This window comes from Elephantulus edwardii, unplaced genomic scaffold (genome assembly GCF_000299155.1).
Source record: "Elephantulus edwardii isolate Elephantulus edwardi_28Jun2011 unplaced genomic scaffold, EleEdw1.0 scaffold00070, whole genome shotgun sequence".
Classification (NCBI taxonomy): Eukaryota; Metazoa; Chordata; class Mammalia; order Macroscelidea; family Macroscelididae; genus Elephantulus; species Elephantulus edwardii.
The window spans coordinates 11,194,917-11,217,626 of record NW_006399820.1 but is presented as its reverse complement, the minus strand read 5'-3'; positions in this window follow the sequence as shown (position 1 = coordinate 11,217,626).

The following is a 22,710-nucleotide window of genomic DNA, read 5'->3' as shown; positions in this document are numbered from 1 at the left end:
AATTTTTAATCCTCTACTAAACCAAAGGCTATGGGTTCAAACCTACTCAGAAGGTCAGGTGATCCACAGGGATCACAATCAAGAAAACCATCTGGAGCAGTCTTACTGTGTGACATACACCACATGATGCAAGATAAACTTCAAAAGCAATGTGTTTGTGTTAATGGATTATTTTACTTTCTCCTCTGTAGAAGCTTTGGTGGCTAGTGGTAAGGAGCTACACTTCCAACCCAAAGGCATGTGCTCCAAATCCAACATTAGATTTGTGGAAAGAATGAGCATGCGATTTACTGTCTCTGAAAACCCACTCGAGGATCAGCTAGGCATTGATTCCAACTTGACAGTACACAGCAATTCTGTATTATGGTTACTCGCATAGAGATGTCATTTTTCCCCTTAGACTGTAAGCACCCCTACCAAAAGTGTCACATGTTTTGGCCACAGCAAGTGCTCAACCATTAAATGTTGAAGATAAAAATGAAATTTTTATTTCCTTCTAAAATAAGACTTAACCTTCAGTTATTCATTTAGAGCAGTCATAGTATAATTTTTTCTAAATTTTTAGTTTTTATTTTATTATTTTTTGTGTGTACCATCAAATCAGATCTGACTGGTACAGGAGGAGATTGTTCCTCCTTCTCCTGCAGAGCATCTGGTGGATTTGAAATACGGGCCTCTGGGATCGCAGTGCAGTTTCTTGTAAAAAAATTTTTTAATGAGTAATCAATTATTACTAATACATAGCGTGAATTAATTTTAATATGAAACAATATTCTTAATGGGTATATATGAGAGCGGGTGTTATAGTCAAAACATTTAATAAGCCCTAGGGACGATCATGCACATAAATTGTAATTCATTCTTCATATGTTCACTTTCTTTGCTATATTTGAGACCCTCTGAGAAGCCACATCTTACTTACATTTAGTATCCATTCTCAATTCTAGATCTTTTTACTCTGAGTTCATACAAAGTATCACAAATTGCATCATATCATATTTTGATAAATGAATGAATAAAAGACTAGAAATCAGGAGATACTCATTTTTGAGTCTTGCCCTACTTTTAAAGCTTATAGAGCAAAAAAAGAAGATATTGTTCCTATCCATAACAACACCCCCAGCTTTGCTGTAAACTCATGGCCACTTTCAATCATGTTTTTGAGGCTACAGATCTTTACAAGAGGAGATTGCACATCATCCTCCCTCAGAGAAATCAGTGTTTTCCGATAGTTGACCTTTTGGTTAATAATCTGATAAAATGTTACACACCACACCATCAGACCTCCTTAGTAATAATAAAAAATATCACCGCAGAGTAAACAGAAGGTCGTTTCTACAAGGGAGTGTTGGTAGCCTAGTCTGTAGGGAGTTGCATTGTGAACTCAAAGGTGTTGCCTCTCTGGTGGTTCAAATCTACTGGCAGCTAGCTCCACAGGAGAAAGATGGGCCATCTCCTGTGTAATCTACAGATTCACAAAAAGCTGCTGGATCAGGGGTTCTCCAGGACTCAAAGACCAGCCTACCACTCCTGATCACTGTCTCCCACCAGCTCTGCCCTGTTTTCAAAAGAATAAAACAAAACAAAGAACCAACTGCTGGAGAGTCAGCTATGAGAGACTGTTCTGACATAATAGCAATGAGTTTTGAGGTTTTAAAAAAAAAATTCTTTAATATTATTCCTAGCAATATTTTTCTTTTCTTTTTAAACACGTTACATTAACCAAAAGTGGCATCTCTGTTGGGGGAAAAAGTTGAATTTTTGAACTCTTCTGTATCCTGGTATGTTTAAACATAAACATTGATAGTCACTGCTAAGAGGCCCTGGATCAGTGTCATGCTCATCATAAACCCTTCATTTTCTATTGTTAATCTTTCTAGACATTTCTGGATTGCAAATATCTTTTACTTCAAATGTAACTTCAGTTAGTTGATAAGTGTATCATGGAGTATATATTGGGAAGAAAGTTGCAAGGTTCTGTGCAGGCTCAGCAAGACTCCAGGCTGTAATCAGTAAGAAAAGATGTACAAGTTGTACCTGTATATTTGCCCCCCTGCTCCATGAGCTTTAATTCTTCCATTCTAAAGGGGGGGGGGAATATAATTCTCATTTATTATTTATTTCTTCATTGTTCTTTCCTAAATTTTCTGTCTCATTCATGACCATGAAGTTGGAACTAACTCAAAGCTGATTCTCTGTTGGCTTTCCAAAGTTGTAAATTGCATGGGATGAGATGGACCATCTATTTCAAGACCATATATACTGAGTACCAACATAGTGAGTTCTAGTGCCTAGTGATAAGGAGTTGTACTGCCAACCCAAAGACACGTGGTTCAAATCCATCAGTTACTCCACAGGAGAAAGATGGGCAATTTCCTCCCATGCAATTTTCAGCCTCTGAAGACCACTGGAGGGTTAGCTGTGGGTCAGTTCCTACTCAATTACACATAAAAACAATATAACAGTTCTAATTCCACAGTAGCCAAAATGATTAGAGAACATTTTAAGTGCTTTCAAACAACATTTACTATGTATAAAGAGGTCAGCTCTTCAACAGTTAAAGGCAATATATGTAAATAGATTTAAGAAGCTTGTGCTATAATTGTGATCATTATTTAGAAATACGAGAATTATATTGTAATGTTTTCTCACTTCTTTCCTGTAAAGTTGAATTTGCTATTGTATATGAAAGCCTGACAGGTACAAACCTATAGTCTTTACAGGTGATCCCAGGTATTCCCTAAATTTAAAAAAAAAAAAGTGTGTGTGAGAAATAATGTGAGTGTGCATGTGAGTGTGTGTGCATGTGAGTATGTGTGTGTTTGTGTGTGTGGTCAGTATAGAGGAAAAAGAAGAGGCCTTACAGGAATTCCTTAAAATAAAACCATAATATCCAAAATATACTTCATAACCACCCCCCGCCAAAGAAACCAAAATATCAAAGAGACGGAAGCAACCAAAGTACCCATCAAGAAATGGAGAGGGGAAAACTATGGTACATTCACACCTTGGAATATTCACAGCACTGAAAAATAATAAACTCGTAGACATTACACAACATGGAGATCCTGGAGGACATTACATTGAGTGAAATATGTCAGTCACAAAAGGACAAATACTGCATAACACCATTGTTATAAAATGGACAGGATAGGGCACGGTTAGGGGAAAAGTATAGCTAGATAATGAATTATTCCTAGCTCCGATGAGGGGGAGAAAACTGCCTAAAAGGAATATAAGATTAGGCATTATATATGTGACAATAATCTGGAACAAAGAGTGCATTGCTGAGAGGACTGGGGGAAGTGGGAAGGAGGGAAGATAATGTGCAACAATGGAAAACAAAATAAAATATTTAAAATTTTTTTTTTAAATAAGCAAAATGAAACCAGAGAACTAGTCTATTTTCTGAAGGAATTTTGTTTTCCCATCATAATCACAAGTCACACTCAGGAACAGCAGAACCTTTGATTCCCAGCAACCTTCAATCTGAATACCTGCTATGAAAGTAGAACGCACCCTAAAATTAGAGTACTTTCTCAATCAGTACATTATATCACTTGGAGAGTTGGCGGTTGTGCTGTGAAACCAAACTCATTTTCATTTTCTAATTCTATTTTCTATGCAATTTCTCATAATAAGAAGTAACTCGAATGGGAATGATTGTATTAAACACAAAGTGAAAGAATAGTAGTGTGAAACATAATGTATACAAGTTGTATATGTAAATCAATACAAAATAAATGTTTTTAAGAGAAGTAACCAGAAACTATGCTTCCCGAGTTATATCAGGCTCCTAGCAGTGTCCAAGAGAATAGTCTCAAAACTATTATTTAAACCCTTCACTGGGTCCCTAACATTCCATGCCAAAACACACAGGTTTCAGTGGATAAACACTTTACAGACTTAATATAAGTAGGTTCTATTAGTAGGGAAAATAGTTGGCTAGATTGTAGGGAAAAGGGCTCTTGAGGTGAAAATCCAGTCTTGTCTGAGTCTTTCTGTCTGAAAGAGTAAGTAAACTATCCTCTGTCTCCATGTTCCAATTCTTCAGCTATGAAATGGGATAGCAATAGGACTTACCTTACCAGGCTGTTAGGAAGTTTCAGTTAAGCAATAGACAATGCCTGCCACAGCAAGATAAAGGTTAGAGAAGGAATAAATGGCCTGTTACTAAAAATCATCATGAGGCTCCGTCAGATTCCAGTCCATCTTCTAGGTGTTTTCTTCTTGGTAGTGGAATTGGCTCTATTCACAGTGACCCCACATGCAACAGAATGAAACCCGACTTGATTCTTCACCATTCCCACAGTCTCTACTTACCTAAACCCACTGTTACAATCACCATGTCCATCCATCTTATTGACAGTCTTCCTCTCCTGGCACTCACAGTGACTTCAACAATGGACAGGTATGCAAAAAATCCAGAAGAATGGGGCAGGACCAGGCAGTGTTTTGTATGTTGTACTTGAGATGGCCATGAGTTGGAGTCAAGTTAATGGCAACTGTGATGACAAGATTTTGATCGTTATCATCATTCCCATTGAACATTATGTGCCATCAAGTTGACTCTGACTAATAGCAACCCTATGCTCAACAGCTCTGAGCCCTGCTCTATCCTGAGGCAATATCATCTTCTTTGACACACTCACCCCATCATCCCAGTCACTGAGTTAATCCATCTCATCCAGAATCTTCTTCTCCTGTGCTGTCCCTCCACCTTCCCAAGTATGATATCCCTCTCCAAGGACTGGTCCCTCCTTGCAACATGCCCAAAGTATGTCAGATGAAGCTCCAAAGTCCTTTCTTCCAAGGAGCAAACTGATTTCACCCTCTTCAGGACAGACCTCTTTGTTCTTTTGGCAGTCCATGGTATGTTCAAGACTCTTCTCCAGCACCATAACTCAAAGGCATTGATTTTTCTATCATCCTACATTATTGTCCAGTTCTCTGATGCATAGCAAGTAATTGTGAAGACCATGGCCTGGATCAGGTGTACCTTCAGTCTCTAGAGTAACATCACTGTCCTCAGTACTTAGATAGAGGTCTCAGCAGATTTTCCCAAAGCAATTTGTCTTTTGTTTTCCTGGATGCTGGTGCCAAGAATGTGGATTGTGGAGCCAAGCAAGCTGAAGTGGTTAACAATCTCAGTCTCTTCACCCTCTATCTTAATGCTGCCAATTGTCCCAGTTGGTGAGACTCTTTGTTTTCTTGATGTTGAACCTCAATCCATATAAAACAACATTATCCTGAATTAACCAGCTGGCTCAAGAGAGGTAAAGTAGCTTTCTCAAGGTCACACTGAGTGTGATACAAGGGTTCTGTGTGATGAAGGTTTGCATTCTTTCCCTGATCAAGAATAGCTGGAGAACAAATGGAGGAAGAGGAGAACTTTCTGTCCTTGAAAATAACTGAGTCCTATGAATTGTCAAATGATCTCTTTTAACTTCTCAGAGAATGTTTTGTAAGTGAGGCATCTTCATCACCAAATAATGAGTGTCAGGGTAACTTCTGAACTCTTGCAGCTCAAATTTGTTCTTTCTTCTACTTGAGAGTAAAAGGTATCCAATCAAACTTTCCTATTTGTCAAAATCTCCTGGTAGAATGTCTTCTTGTTGTTGTTAGGTGCCATCAAGTTTACTCTCACACATTAACAACCCTATGTGCAACAGAACGAAACCCTGGCCTGGCCTGTACCTTCCTCACAATCTTTCCTATGCTTAAGGCCATCATTGCAGTCACCACGTCAATCCACCGCTTCGAGGCTCTTGCTCTCCTTCGTTCACCCTCCGCTTTTCCAAGCATGCTATTCTTTTCCAGGGACAGGCCCTTCCTGACAACATGCCCAAACTATGTGAAATAAAGTCTCACCTTTCTTGCCTCCAAGGAACATTTGGGCTGCACAGACTGTCTTCGCACAAAAGAAAGAAATAAAAGATGGTTTGAAGCACTGTAACTACAGAAGAACAGGATGCTTTTAGCTACGTTTAAACAGAGAAGAATTTTTAAATGTTTACTCATAATAATGATTACTGTTTGAAAAGATTTATCTAGTATAAAAATAGTTGTAAAGTTGTAAAAAATGTTTTAAATAAATAAGAGGCTCTAAGAACTATCTAGCATTTACAATATTGTTAAGTACTGATTGAAGTGTCATTTTAGTAATGCTTCTAAAATTTCCTGCATAAACTCATGCTCTTATATGGCTACATAAACAGTTTTTCCATCACAAATAGCATGTCTCCTCAGCTCTAAACAAAGATGAATACCTCTAACAAGGATTAGTATTATCATATCTTCAACAAATGGTAAAACTTCATTATAACATTCTCTCCTAATACATTCTTGCATAATCTACTTTACATATACATTTGCACCCAAGTAAAGGGCATTAGGATTTCCATTTAGGGGGGAAAAGGAAGCATTTTAACATTAAGTCTGAGAGATTGTTCAGACCTACACAGATATTGTACATATAAATTAAAAGAAAATAACAAATTAAGAGTTTTAGCTTTTAATAGTAATTAAAATATATAGAAGACACTAATGCTATTTGACATTTTTATCTCAAACTCAATATAATAATATTTATTGATTCGTATGTTTGTTTCAGGGGTTTTATTCAGTATATTGTTAAAAACTCAGAATATGTAGGACTTAAAATGTTGCATTCTGAAACATAACCATTAGGATAGTTGTTACATATTTAATTTCATGCTCCACTCAGCATAAAGCAGTTGTGGGACTACAGACCAAAGCAAATTAAGTGGCTTCTTAGATAATTTCCTGCTTAATTGAAAGCAGGTAGCTTTTTAAAAGTAATAATTGGCTTTGTTTCAAATGACTGTAAGGCTATTTTTCTTTCTCTCTTTCTCTCTCTTTTTTTAAAAAAATATGTAGTTAAGAAACAACTTGCTACTAAGTCCACGTATACTCTGCTGAAAGTCTCCAACGGAGTCTAAGAGTCATGAATGTGACCCACTGCTGTTAGCAAATAAACGAAAGTACTTTTATGGGGTGATGGATGTGGGGACCTGGGGTAAAGTGGGGCAAAAACTAAGGAGGGAAATTTAAAGACAAAAGTGCACCTGACCCAAGCCCTGGCAGTTTCAATCGCTTTGTGGGTTTCAAAAGTCTGATGATGAATAAGGAAGACAAAAGAAAAATTGATGCATCTGAATCATGGTTTTAGTAAAGAGTATTGACTATGCCTTAATTTAAAAAAAAAATTAAAAATAAACGAATTGGTCTTGGAGGAAGTACTGCTAGGATACTCCCTAGGGGCAAAGACGCTTTGTCTGATGTGTTTTGGACATGTTATTAGGAGGCACCAGTCTTTGAAGAAAGACAAACATCATGCTTAGAAAAGAGGGTCAACAAAAGAGAAGATCTTCAAAGAGATGGAAAGAAAAGCAGTGTTTGCAATAATGGACTCAAATGCAATGTAGAATATGAAGATGGGGCAGGATAGGTCAAAGTTTCAAGTTGTTGTAGACAGGGTCACTTTGGAGCTCTGATGGCCTAATGGTAAGGAGTTGTCCTGCCAGATCAAAGGAAAGAGGTTCAAACTCACCAGCTGCTTTGCAGGAAAAAGATAGACAGTCTCTTCCCATTTATAGCCTCTGAAAACCTGCTGGAGCTATGAGCTGGTTCTGACTTGATGGCACAGAACAACAAATAACAAATAACAGCTGCTATGGGTTGCAGTCCATTCAATAGTATCTAACAACAACACACACACACAGAGATACACATGAACATACATAAATAAAATCATTAACATTTATATTAGATTTTACTTCTATTATTATTCTTACTCTGAGCACTTGTTAAATAACTTTGAGCCCTGATGGCATGATAGTTAAGCAACCAGCTGGTAACCAAAAGATGAATAATTCAAACCTACTAGCTGCTCTTCAGAGAAAGGTATAGAAATCTACCTGATTGTTGTTGTTATATGCCTATGTACAAAAGCTCTGAATCCTGCTCTATCTAGAGCCAATTTCATTGACTTTGACACACCTACCCCCATTACCCCAGTCACTGAGTCAATCCATCTCAGCCAAAATCTTTCTTTCTAGTGCTGTTCCTCCACCTTTCCAAGCATGATGTCCCTCTCCAAGACAGGTCCTTCCTTGCAACATGTCCAAAGTTGTCAGATGGAGCTTCAAAGTCCTTGACTCCAAAGAGCTGCCTCATATCTGTTCTTTTCTCAATCAATGGTATATTCAATGCTCAACCTTGGAAACCCAGAAAGGCAGTTCTCTGAGTCACAAAGTCAAAAGTAACTTGGAAGCACATCACAACTACTGACATTTTAAGATTACAGAAAAGAGAGAACACTTTGCAATTGCCTAGGTTTAATAGAAGAATGCAGAGAAAGAGAGCTTGATTCTTCAAAGGCAAAACTTTTAAAGCACAACTTACAAGGAGGGAAATACATTGAATTTTTACATTCACCAATTGCCATAGTGAGTCACACAATTAATAGCAGAGAGGGAGAAGCAACAGTGGAGCTATGGGATGCGGGCTAGGAGAGGCACTTTTGGTAATCAGTAAAATTCAAGCTTGCATGCAGGCTTTTAAGTTCCCAACCCTATTTTCTGCTCTGCTCTTTCAGGTGGCACTTAAAACTAAGAGTGAGGCAGCTACAATGCAGCCTATCAGCAAGTAAGTCAACTTTTTTTCTCTCAGTACTGGAAACTGCACTGTGGTGGTGGATGTTTGTTTTCCCATTTTGGTGGCTTTTGGTGGAATGTTTTTCTAGTTCTTTCGAAAGGTCAAATGAAGGAAGGAAGAGTGTGAGGAAAGGAAAAAAGAGGGGAGGAAATAAAGCAAGAGAAGGTAGAAAAAAAATGAAAAGAGGAAGAGTGGAGGAATGGAGGAAATTAGAAGGAAAGAATGAAGGCGCTAAGGTAGAAAGGCTGGCAGAAGAATGGTGGAGTCTGCTGGGTCTCAGAAATATTCATCAGATGCATGCCTTTTCCTACTTCGTGGCACAGTGTAGTAATGTGCATCCCAATGTAATTGAAATTGGACATGCATTGGTCTTTGAAGCTTACTTAAATGTATGTGAATCACTCCAAGGCGGAAGTCTTTCAAAGCCAGTGCAGGATTGTACCTCTTTCTCTGCTTCTGTATGTCACAGCAATTGGTACCTCTCCACATGGGAGAAGCTACATCAGCCTCGCACAAGGGCAGCAAGGGAGCACATGCACTTTACACTGAAAGTAGGAAACACACACACACACAAGTCAAAAATATAGAGATGGCATAAAGGGATATGAACTTCTGGAAAGAATAGGGAACTGAAAATGCATCCATCATCAAGAAACCAAGAACAATCAAGGCGTAGGATAAAGGACGTCCTAGGCAGTGTCAGTTTTGAAATGGGAGAGTATGTGCCTTAGGAATCAGAATATCAAGACTTTGTCTCAAAAACTCTGTGACTGTTCTCAAGAAGGACTCGTTCCTGGGGAAAGACAACATGCCTGGTAAAACAGACCAGTTTTTAAAAAAAGAGAGAGAGAGAGAGAGGAAACAAAACACATCATTCGATTTCTTGATTGCTGCTTTCTGAGTAAAATGAGATCTGTAGCAATTTCAACATTTTTCCATTTATCATAATGCTCTTTATTGGAGCAATTGTGGGAATTTTTGTTTTCTTTGTGTTGAGATGTAATCCATACTGAAGATTCTAGTCTTTCACTTGCACAAATAAGTGTTTCAATTACACCACAATAAGTCACTTTTATTTCTCTTTTGCAAGTTCTTCAGGTTGCAAAAGACTTTATCATCTTACAGTTTTTCCCTACCATAACTTCTGCCTTGGATCAGTTACACACACACACACACCACACACACACACACACACACACACACACACACACACACACACACACACACACACACACACACACACACATATTTCTGTTTTTTCAATAATATCTTCCCTGAATATATTTTCTGACTATTTCCACCCAAGAGTTAGGACGTTTCCAGGAGAAGCCTTCTGGACTCAAACCTCCAATTCAAGTGTTTAGTATTCTTATTTACTGTGCAGGTGATGATGGGAAGATGATGACGGGAAGAAAGAACTAATATTTAAACAGATATTATGTGCTAGTCATGCACTGTGGTAGGTTTTTCCACATATATTTACTCTTGACAATACAACCAAGAATTATTTTTTTATTGGCATTAGAAAAGCTAAGTACCTTGCCCAAGATCTCATTATATTCTAGATACTCTACTCCTGAAGGCCTTTTCCACACCCCAAGTCTCAGCCGCCTTGCAAAGAACAAAAAGATGCTGTTCTGGCATTCAAAGTATTTTCAGAGTTGGGCATAAGAAAATCCACATACACTAAGATGATTCAAAAATAGTTTCAAATATAACAAATATAGAAACTGAGACTCCCTATAATCAGCAACGCTAAATCAGATAGATGTGAATAATAATAAACAACCTCAGTTTTTCCTGGCTCAGACAGTGCTTTGAATAAAGTGCTTTTCTGTCAAATATTGCTCTAAAGTTGAGCCCCAAATTAAGACACACTAGTGAGAAAGACTGGCCATCCACTTCCAAAACAACAGGACTTCAAAAACCCTATGTACAACAGAGCACACTTAGATTATACTAGCTGATATGGCACCAGAGGCTGAGCATTTGTGACAAGTATGAACATAGAAAAATTGGAGATTGTTAGGGAAGAAATGGGACACATAAATATTGACATACTAGGCATTGGTAAAAGGAAATGGATTGTCATGGGATATTTTGAATCAGATATACATATAATCTACTATGTTGGAAATGAAAATGTAAGAAAAAATGGGGTTGCTTTCATAGTTCAAAAAACCACTTCTAGATCCATCTTGAAATATAATGTTGTGAGTGACAAGATAATATCCATATGTATATAAGAAAAGCCTGTTAATGCCGCTATTATTCAAACTTACGCACCAACAACCAGGACAAAAGAGGAGGAAATAGATGACTTCTCCCAACTCTTGCAACAGAAATCAATTGAACATGTGACAAAAATGCATTAGTAATAATGGGTGACTTGGAATGCAAAAGCTGGGAACGAAGAAGGAGGAGTCATAGTCGGGGAACCTGGACTTGGTGACACAAAAGAAGCTGGAAAAAGAATGTTAGAATTCTGTACTATCAATGATTTATTCATTGCAAATACCCTTTATAAGAAACACAAGTGGCAATTATACACACAGACCTCATCTGATAGCCTACATACAGTAATCAAATTGATTATATCTGCGGGGGGCGGGGGGAACATAGCTGTGAAAAGTAGGCCAGATCACCAATGACTCATACACAAGTTCAAACTGCAGCTAAAGGCAATCAAACCAAATTCAGAAGAACCGAAGATTAACCTTGAGTCTATCCCTTCTGAATTTAAAGACCACCTCAGGAAAGGCTTGAGGCCTTGAATACTAATGAGCAAAGACCAGAAGAGCTGTGAGAGGATATCAAGAACATTACCCAGAAAAAAATATAAAGGGTCATTACAAAGACTGAGAAAGAAGAAAAGACCAAGATGGATGACAGATGAGACTGAATATTGCACTACAGTGCCTAGAAGCCAAAACAAAGTGAAGAAATCAAGATGTAAAGGGGCTGAACAGAAGATTTTAAATGGCATCATGGGCAGACAAAGTATTATAATGAAATGTGCAATGACAGAAGTTGGAAAAAATCAAAAGGGATGAAATCACTCAGAATCTCTTAAGCTGAAGGAACTGAAGAACAAATTAAAGCCTCAAGTTGCAATACTTAAGGATGCTGTGAGTAGAATGCTGAACAAGCCAGGAAGCAACAAAAGAAGGTGGAAGTAGTACACAGAGTCACTATACAAAAAAAAATAAAATAAAAAATTGATTGATAAAGAAGACTTTCATGAAAATAACACATACTCAATAGCCTATGGTGATGAAGGAGGAAGTTCAAGTGGCTCCAAAAAACTTGGCAAAAAACAAGACCCCAGGAACTGATGGCATACCAACTGACATATTTCAACAAAGAGATGCTGCCCTAGATGTACTCACCAAGTTGTGCCAAGAAATCTGGAGGACAACTACCTGGCCAACTGACTGGAGGAAATCCATATTTATTCCCATTCCAAAAGAAGGTGACCCAACAGAGAGTGGAAATAATTGAACAATATCATTAATATTCCATTCAAGGAAGACCCTGCTGAAAATTATCCAAAAATGACAGGAACAGCACATCAACAGAGAACTACCAGCTGTTCAAGCTGGATTTAAAAGAAGCCATGACACTAGAGATATTACATACAATGATAGATGGAACTTAGCTAAAAGTGGAGAATAGTCGACACATGTCTATATGTGTTTCACTGACTGTGCAACGGCACTTGACTGTGTGGATCACAGCAAACTGTGGCTACCTCTAAGAAGAATGGGAATCTCAGAATACTTGATTGTGTTTATGTGAAACCTATACTTGGACCAGAAGGCAGTCATCAGAACAGAGCAAGGAAACACTGTATGGTTCAAAATCAGGAAAGGTGTATGCCAGGGATGCATCCTATCGCCATACCTTTAAAATCTATATGTGGAACAGATCATCCAGGAGTCTGAGTGTTATGAGGAGGAATGTGGCATCAGGACTGGAGGAAGACTCATGAACAACCTGCATTATGCATATGACAAAATCTTGCTTGCTGAAACTGAGGAGGACCTAGGCATTTGATGCAGGTCAATGACTACAGCCTTAAATACAGATTTAAGCTCAACATCAAGGAAAACAAAGATTCTGACCTCTGGGTCAATTGGCTGCATGATGATAGACAGTGAAGTAATTGAGATTATTAAGAGCTTCAGCTTGTTTGGTTCCGCATTCAACACTCTTGGAACCAGCAGTCAGAAAATCGAAAGATGAATTGCAATGGAAAAATCTGCTGTCAGGGACTTCTCCTGAGCACCGAAGAGCAATGATGTCAGTCTGAAGACTTAAGTTGTGCCTGATCCAGAACATGGTCTTCACAATTACTTGCTATGCACCAGAGAGCTGGACAATGACTAAGGTTGATAGAAGAAGAGTTGTGGTGCTGGAGAAGAGTATTCACTATACCATGGACTGCTAAGAGAACAAACAGGTCTATCCTAGAGAGGGTTAAACCAGGCTGCTCCTTGGAAGCAAGGATTTTGAAGCTCTGTCTGACATACTTTTGGCATGTGCAAGGAGGGACCAGTAGTTGGAGAGAGGGACATCAGGCTCATCATTCTTGGAAGAGTGGAGATCAGTGCAAGAAAGGAAACCCTGCCTGGATGAGATGGCTCGACTCAGTGACTGGTGTAATGGTGGTAGGTGTGTCACAGACAATGAATTTTGTTCAGGATAGGGCAGGGTTTGAATCTATTGTACATAGGTCACTATGAGTCAGAGTCAACCTGATGGTACATAACAACAACAAGGGAATTAAAAAAAAAAAACACAATTCTCCATTTCTGGAAAGATGAAGGAGAAACACTTTTCCCAAATCTTCCCGCTAAGTATAATTAGCATCCCTTAATATTATTTTTGATAGAGAACTATTAGAAATACAAGCTGGTTTTTAAAAGGCCGTGGTACTAGGGACATCATTGTCAATGTCAGGTGGATCTTGGCCAAGAGCAGAGAGTACCAGAGAAATATCTATCTGTGTTGCATTTACTATACAGAGGCATTTGACTATGTGGATCCCAACAAACTGGAGCTAATCTGGCTGAACAGGGTGAAGAATATTCTCTGTATTATGTTTTAAATGTCATATTCAAAATTAAAAGTTGTAAAACAAAAAAACATTGGTATCAAGACTGTATTCCAGACAGTAAATACAAACCTCTGGTGAATATGTTTGACTGTACCTTTATGAAGTTGAGCAAATAGTTCTAAAGTGTGATAAGATTTAGAAGCATTGCTGCTAATACTATTACTGAAACTATGAGAAATGGTAACATCTGTGAGTAAGTTTGTTGGTTTTTAAGACAGAAACAACCAGTAAGTTTGTCAGTTTTTAAGATGGAAACAATCAATGCTCATGGAGATTCATCAACTCTCTACCATTGAGTCTGAATTTGACTCGTAGATTATCCTCCAGCAGGTTTTACAAGGCTGTAAATCATATAGGAGGAAATTTCCCATCTTTATCATCCCAGAGAAGTATGTCCTTTGATTTCACAATACAACATCCCATGGACTACTCCACAAGAGATCCCTTCATGGAAGCACCAATCAACAAACCAAAATGTAAACTGTATTGGACAAACCTGCTAAAAAAACAAACAAACAAAAAAACCCTGTATCTTGAAAGTGTATAAAAATGGCTTGACTACTTAACAAATGGTGCTGGCAAAACTGTATGTCTATTTGCATAAATTAGAACAAGACTCAACCTTCACTTCATATAAAAAACTAACTCAAGATGGATCCAAGACCAAGTAAAGCTGAAAATTATAAAGATAATCAAAGAAAAAATTAAAGTAAAATTAGGAGCTCCAGCTCTGACATAAAAAGATTATCAAATATAATGGATACACAATCATAAAAAATAAACCAGATGATAGAAACTCTCTAACTATGAAATCTTTAAGTGTATCAAAAGACTCTCCAAAAGAGTAAAAAGAACTTATAGATTTTTAAGACATATTTGGCAAAGGCATATCTGACAAGGGGCTATTCCTAAAATGTATAGAAAATTCCAATGCCTCAACAAGAAAAAAGGTAAACAATCAAATTACAAAATCAGCAAAGGAACATGAACACACTCTTCACCAGAGAAGACATTCAGTGACCAAGAATGCAAGAACAAATGCTCAAGATCATTAGCTAATAGAGATATGAAGATCAAAACAAGGAGATATCATCCTACCCCAGCAAAAATGGCAGTGTTCACTGAGACAGCAAACAACAAATGCTGGTGAGTGTGTAGAAAGACTGAAACTCTCATACATTCCTTGTAGGAATGTAAAATGGTGCAACCACTTTGGCAAGTCATTTGACACTTTCTCAGAAATTTGAAAATAAAAGTAAGATTTGGACCAGCAATTCCACTAGTAGGTATATATCCCAAAGAAATTAAGAGCTGAAACACAAACTGACATACTCACACCCACATTTATTGCAGTATTATTTACAATAGCAAAGAGTTGGAAACAAACTTAATGCCCATCAGTAAAGGACTGACTAAACAATGTTACACAAGGGAGTATTATGCATCACTGAAAAACAATCAAGAATCTGTGCAATGATGCACAGCATAGATAACTGAGAACAAGTAATGCTAAGTGACATAATTACAAAAGAACAATTATGACATATGACCACTTTTAAAAAAAGCTAAGGAACAGTTTAACATAGACTCAATCTTGATAGGTTAACAAAGATAAGAAGGAGACATGAGAGAAAGAGACAAAAATAAGTAAATAAAAAGGCTTGGCTGAAACACCTGGCCCTTTAATTTCATTAGGGAGAGTACCAGTATCAATATCCATCCAAGACTAACCCCTACAATGTGGTCAGACATACATATCTCCTCTCTCCAAACTTTTTCTCAATTCTTAATTCAGTAATGGAATGCATGGCATTCTTCTCTACTGGGTTCAATAATTCACTGCCAATGGCCACTCAGAATTTACAATTTGTATGATTATATGGTTTATCAAAGATGTAACAGGTTACAATTTAGGAACAGAAATTATTCTGTATACAGTCACTTGATGAAGATAGGCTTTTCTTTGCTTTGCCAGGAATCAAGCCTGTCTTTGGCCTTTGGCACCTCAGGTCCTGAGGCCCTTGATTCCTCAGTTCTGTTCCCTAGTCTCTGCCTTGCTTTGGCAAGTGTTATAAAGCTTGACCATTAAGTGCCTGGAGGCACCTCACTCTTCTGGTAACCTTGGTCCAAAGGTACATAACTCTCTCATTCCAGGGCTGAGAAACCCCTGTGCTGTCTCTTACCAGTCCACTGATTCTGCTGTTTTTGCTACCACCATTTCTCTATTCTTGATGCTTGACATCTCTCACTGTCTCCAGTGTTACAGCTGTTTCCTAGGTCTCAGAGGTTCCTAGTGCAGAATCCAGAGGACACGCTCTGCTCCTCTCTCTTCTTGTCAGGTTCCCATTTAACAGATTCCTTTTCCCTGCTATCTTGTAAGATAAAAGGTGTGACTCAAGATGGTGAAAGATGGTAACTTGATCAAAGGTGGTAAACGTGGTGACTTGAGTCAAATACTCCTAAAAGTACTCAAGATACATCCCACTACACCACCCGAACATCATCAACATAGCAGATCTTTTACTCCAATAAGGGACCATAAGGAGAGAACTGGTGGTCTAGTGGGTAAGGAGTTGCATGGCTTAACCCAAGCCAAACGTGTTTCAAACCCACTAGTTGCTCTAGGAGAGAGATAGTCAATCTCTTATGGCTGAGTGAGAGAGTCTCTAAAAACCTGCTGGAGGGTCAGCTATGAATTGGTTCCAACTCAGCAGTACATAACAACAACATTGGAACATAATCATAAACACAGAGGCTAGGCTCTACAATGTTGTTGTACATGAGAGTTGGAACCAACCCACAGCTGACTTCTTGCCTTTGGGATTCCAGCACAGCTTCTTGCCACTAGGCCACCAGAACTCCTAGGATCTACAATATAACAAATTTAAAAAAGAAATAGGGGACTAAAGCTAGAAGATGAAGCTCTGGTGGCCTAAAGGCAAGAAGCTGCACTGCAATCCTGAAGGCACATGGTTCGAGGCCATCAGCAGTTCCACAAAAGAAAGATGGGCAATCTCCTCCCGTGCAATTAACTGCCTCTGAAAACCTGCCAGAAGGCCCTTTATGAGTCAGTTCTGATTCTACGGTACACACAACAAACAAAGCTAGAAGAGTCATATTAAGTAATTCACTACACCACAGATATTAAAAGGAAAAGATGTCACTTTGAAGACTAAGGTGCCTGACCAATGTCATGGTACTTTTAATTTTTTCAGAGGTAGGTAAAAGTTGACAATGAAGTGGCTGAAGAAGAAATGATCAACCTTTGAATTAGAGTTCAGCTGAAGAATATTGAGTATTCATAGACTGAATGCCAAAAGAATGGGGGAGTGGGGAGACCTGGTTTAGAAAGACAGATACTCTTAAGCAATGATAGCAAGATTTTGTCTCATTTACTTTGAATACTTCATCAACAGGTTGCAATTACTGGAGAAAGACATCAGGCTTGATAAAGCTGAAGATCAGAAAACAAGACACTTAAGAGAATCACTGAGCTACATTAACACAGTGGCTGCAACAAAGTGCTGAAACACGGCAAATATTGTGAGGAGGGTACAGGCAGGGGAAGTGTTTTGTGTTAAGGTTGGTAAGAGTAGAAGGAGTTCTGGTGGCCCGGAGGTTAGGAGCTGTGCTGCTATACCAAATGCACATGGTTTGAGTCCCCTAGCTGCTCTGTAGAAGGAAGATGGGCAATTTCCTCTGGTGTGATTTATCTGTCTCTGAAAATCCACTAGAGGGCTAGCTATGGGTTGCTTCTGATTTGATGGTACACAACAACAACAACATGAGCTGGAAGGACTAGAGGACATAACAACAAAAGCAAGAATTATCTACAGTTCCATTTAAATATGCAGCTATTTTAGAAAATCAACGTTTCAGCGAGCCCTCGTTATTATTGAGAAACAAAATGAGTTAAGAGCTTTTAAGAGCTTGGTATTTTTACTTTTTGAAAAAACAACACTCTGAACTTTGAAAAACAACTGTAAGCTCTGCAAAAAAAGGGGTGGGAAACAAATACCAACAACTTTTATTTACTATAAATCTCAGTACATTGATTAATTCAACTAATGATCACCTGCTACTACCTAGCAGTTATTCTGCATTGAGATGTTTGATAGATGTGTTGAAAACATACACAGAAGCCAAGAATGATTATCATCATGAGCCAATATAAAGGATGTTTGGCCAATTAAACACTTTAGGTAGTTAATTTTTTTTTTACCACTATTATCAAAAGATAGTCGATATGCATATAGTCAACTGGGCCAGGAGCATAATTTTAAGGAATATGTCCTACTGCACCTGAAAAGAGTTTTAAACTGATGATGGAAACAAGTCCATGAAAAAGCACACAATGGAATCTGGAAGGTGAGAAAACATAAATAGTGCTTGTTCTCCATGAAGACATTTTTTTATAAGAACTATGAAGGGAGTTTATAAGTTCTGTTCTCATTGACTGCACAGAGGGGCTTCAGCTAAATCAAGTTGTGTTCTCAGAGAGAGAGGTATACCCACTTATGTTATGGATGGACTTCCAACAGTGCAATTGTTTTGAAACAAAAAAGTCTGGCAAAAAAAAAAATTATAAATGAAGCTTGGGGAATGACATCTTTCCCCAATCTTGTCAACAGAAATATCTTCTTTCCCCCTCACCTTCAAGGCTTAGAGGGGTTTTGTTGTTGATAAGAACATGTGAGACTCGAGAGTGGACTGCTTTCTTACCTGTTTGCTTTGCTAAACCAAGACATACGCCCCCCCACCCCATCTGTCCCCTCTCTCCTTCCAAATAAGGCCCTGGCTCAGCTTCACATTCCTTCACTCTATTTAACAGGACTACAACTTCCTGGTTTTGCTTTCTATTGTATGTTTTATAAATTTGTAAGCTTCCTTAAATTCCTTTTTTGAAGTTCGGTATAAATGCGAAAGAATCACTACATTTAAATAGGTGAAAGTGGAAACACTTGAAAATTGTTTTGTGATTGTGGAAGGTAGCCAACACGTGCTCAGACCTTCTTTTCGAAAACAGACGTGGTTTATCATTTTCGCTATTATTAAAACAATTTCCCTCCCACCCCCTTCGCTTTTATGCCTTTTGGCAGGAGCCTTGACTCTGCAGGTGTTAGCGCTGCGAGGGCTGTACCCAACCGCCAGTTTTGTCTGCAGAACCTAACATGGGACGTCGCCCAGCAAAAACACAGAGCCAAAGGAAAAGGAGAAAATTCTCAAGAAGAGAGCCTGCGAGGAGGCTTTGGGACCAGAGCCTCAGATAATGAGAGCGAGTGCATTTTTCTGCAGGAGGAACTAGCAGAAGATTGGAGTGGGGAGGGAATAAAAAAAATCCGCAAACCACCCCCGCGCGCTCGCCTTCTTGCGCGCCCAGAGTAAGCAAGCGCGGGCTGGCTGAGCGGCTACAGCTGGAAGTCATTGTGCGGGTTGGCGTCTGCGTTGCCAAGGCGACCGCCCGGCCGGCGCCAGCGGCGGGGGGAGGCGGGCTCGGTGAATGGGTGACGTCACGCGGCCGGCGCCAGGCAGTCTGGGCGGCCAAGCCAATGAATCAGCTGGCGCGGGAGGGAGCACGGCGCTGGGGAGGAGGGTGCAGGAATGCGCCGCGAGCCCCGCGGCCCTGGCAGGAGGCGCCTCCGCCCCGCCCCGCCCCCTCCCTCCCTGCGTGCTCCCAGCTTGGCCTCTCCCCTCTGGCTCCCAGCGCTGGGCTAAGGTTAACCTCTGCAGCCCTTCGTTTCCTGCCTAACACCCCAGGGCTCGCTCTCTGTGGGGAGGCCATGAACTGGGGGGAAAGGGGGATCAGTAAAGAGAAGATATGTTTTCCACTGATTGATTGCGACTGTGCTACTTATTTATAGAGGGAATATAAATGAACTTGTCCTTGTCAACAAAATGGACTTGGATGGTGCTGTGGAATGCACTGCAGCTTTAGTGTGCAATGTGCTGGATGTTCCAAAAAGGGGAGGGGGCATCAGTGTTCAGAAGAAGGCTCAGAATTGAACAAGGAAGAAAGAAATGTAACAGATTTATGATTTGGCCTTGGAACCAAATGCATATTGTACAGTATTGGGTCCAGTGCCTTGTAGTAGTTTGCAGTGCTGTTTCCTCCTCCTACCTGGCCTTGCTGTCAATTAGAAACCTCCAGGAGGCCAAGCACTAGGTCATGGTCGTTTCGGAACCCCCAGTATTTAGCCCCCTGTCTAATATACTTTGGAGTGTTAGGAGGAGGGGCCTGTCCCTGGAAAAGGCCTCATGTTAAGTGGATGTTGCCGTTGTACCCATCATAGCTCTCCTTTAGTGGGTTTTCAGAGGCAGTGAATTGCACAGTAGAAAGTGGCCTTTCTTTCTTTCTTGGAGCAACTGGTGGCTTTGAACCCAGTGGCCTTTCTTTCTTTCTTGGAGCAACTGGTGGCTTTGAACCCAGGGTCAGTAAAAGCAGTGAGATGGATTGACATGTTGGCTGTAGCAATGGGTTCAAGTACTTCAGACGGATAGCAGTGTTTTGTTCTCTACTACATAAAATCACTATGAGTCAGCCAACTGGAGAAATTAACTGTCATCCAGTCAGTTTTGACTCCCAGCAGCCCACCACGAGGTTTCCACATTTTTCACCCTTTGAGCTGCTGGTAGATTCCAACCAGCAGAAGATGTCTGGCCTATGTGAAATTCTTTGCAGAATAAGCCATTAGAGCTCCCATGGTAAGGGACTTAGTAAATCATTAGTGAGTAATCTACATTTCCAGAGACAAGACTCTTGAATCAAAGACTTGAAACCGAGTAGCACAATAGTTAAGTGCTCAGATGCTACCTGAAAGGTTGCTGCTACTAGTCCATCAGGAGACCCATACCCATCAGTGAGAAAGAAGTGGCAGTCTGTTTCCCAAACCAAGCCTACTGCCATCCAGTTCCAAATAATAGAGGCCCTTCGTTGAGTTCCAAAGCTGTACATTTTTAATAAAGGAAACTGCCCACCTGCCTCCCATGTAGTGGCTGGTGAGCTCAAGCTGCCAAACTTTTGATTAGCAGCCCAATACTTTATGCACTAAGTCACCAAGACTCCTCCCAAACCTTGCCTACTCTGAACTGACTCAAAGCTAGCTGGTCAACCATTGAGTTTCCAAGGCTGTAAATCACATAAGAGGAAATTGTCCATCCTTCTCCAATAGAGTAACAAGAGAAGTGAGGCCTTTGGGTCAGTGGTGCAACTCTTTGTGAACTGTGCAACCACACAGTTGTTGTTGTTGTTGTTGCTGCTGCTATTGTTTACAATCTAAGAAATACTATGGACAGTTTTATTCTGAAGTTATAAAAATGGAACACATTAAGATCAAACCCCTACACATTAGTGAGCCAAGAAGGAAGCTCTAGTGGCTTAATGGTAAGGAATTGTACTATTAATCTAGAGGTAGTGGTTTAAATCCACCTGCTGCTCCCTGAGAGAAAGATGAGCAATTTTCTCCCGTGCAATTTATACTGCCTCTAAAAACTCACTAGCGGTCAACTATGAGTCAGTTCTGACCCAATGGTACACAACCCCACAACGACCTGAGACGGACTGGAATTGGCTATTTTGAATCAGACAGTCATATGATCTATTATGCTGGGAGTGACAAATTGAAGAGGATTGGTGTTGTGTTCAGAGTAAAAAAGAACAAATCTATCTTGGAAGAAGTACAACCAGGGAACTCCATAGCAGCAAGGACGGTGAAACTTCATCTCCCATACTTTGGATATGTCTTCAGTAGAGACCAGTCCTTGGAAAAAGACATGCTAAGAAAGCTGGAAGGGCAGAGAACGAGAGCAAGACCTTCAACAATTGGGATTTAGACACAGTGACTATAAGTCAATAATGGGCTCAGGCATGTCTGAGATCATAAGGACAACACTGGATAGGGCAAGGTTTAGATCTGTTATTTGTATTTTAGGTATGAATTGTAATTGACTCAACAGCACCTCACAACAATATAAGGTTTCTAGGAGTCAGAATCAACACACTTCCACCGCAATAAAAGCATAACCAAATTAATGTCTTTGACTTCCTCAACATCTCTGTTGAATGCTCCTTTGGTTTTTAGTGATACACTGTTACTGAAAATGGAAAACAAGTATGTGTTGCAGGAAGTGTCAATTATAACAACTCTTTGTGATAGAAAGCCTTTTCCTTTCCTGGGTGTCCTTTTTTTTTTCTTTCTCTTTTTTTTCTTCTCTTTATCTATCCTTGAAATGAGGAAACCCAGTGAGATGTTCTGTAAGTCTATACTTCTAGCAAAGGTATCTGTCACTTTGAGAACTAAGGTATATCACATCTGTTATGAACTTCTCAGTTGCCTCATATGCACACAAAATTGAAAAATGAAAAGAGAAGACAGAAGACTAACTTATGCATGTGAACTATTGTGTTGGCAAAGAATACTAACTGCACTCTAGAGTGCCCAAAGAACTAACAAATCAGCCTAGAAGAAATATGAGCAAAATATTCCTTAGAAGCCAAAATGACAAGACATCAGCACCCTTACTTTGTACCCACCATTAGGAAAGACCCAGGGTTCTAACAACAGATCTAAAATTTGGCAAAATAGAGGATCTGTGAAAACTCAAGACACTTTCAATAAGATGGACTGACAATTGTTGCAATGACGGACTCATACATGTAGTGATTATGAAGCAGGCACAGGAGTGGACAACATTGTGTTCTGTAGGACATGAAATATCTATGGAATTCACTATGGAAGTTGACATTTTATTTCTTGACCACTGATTCAATTTTTATAACTGTATGTGATTATCCGAGAGGCTGGGCTATATGAGGAGAAGTGTGGCATTAGGATTGGTGGAAGATCTATAAACAATCTGCAGTATGCAGATGACACAACCCTGCTCGCTGAAACTGAGGAGGACCTCATGCACTT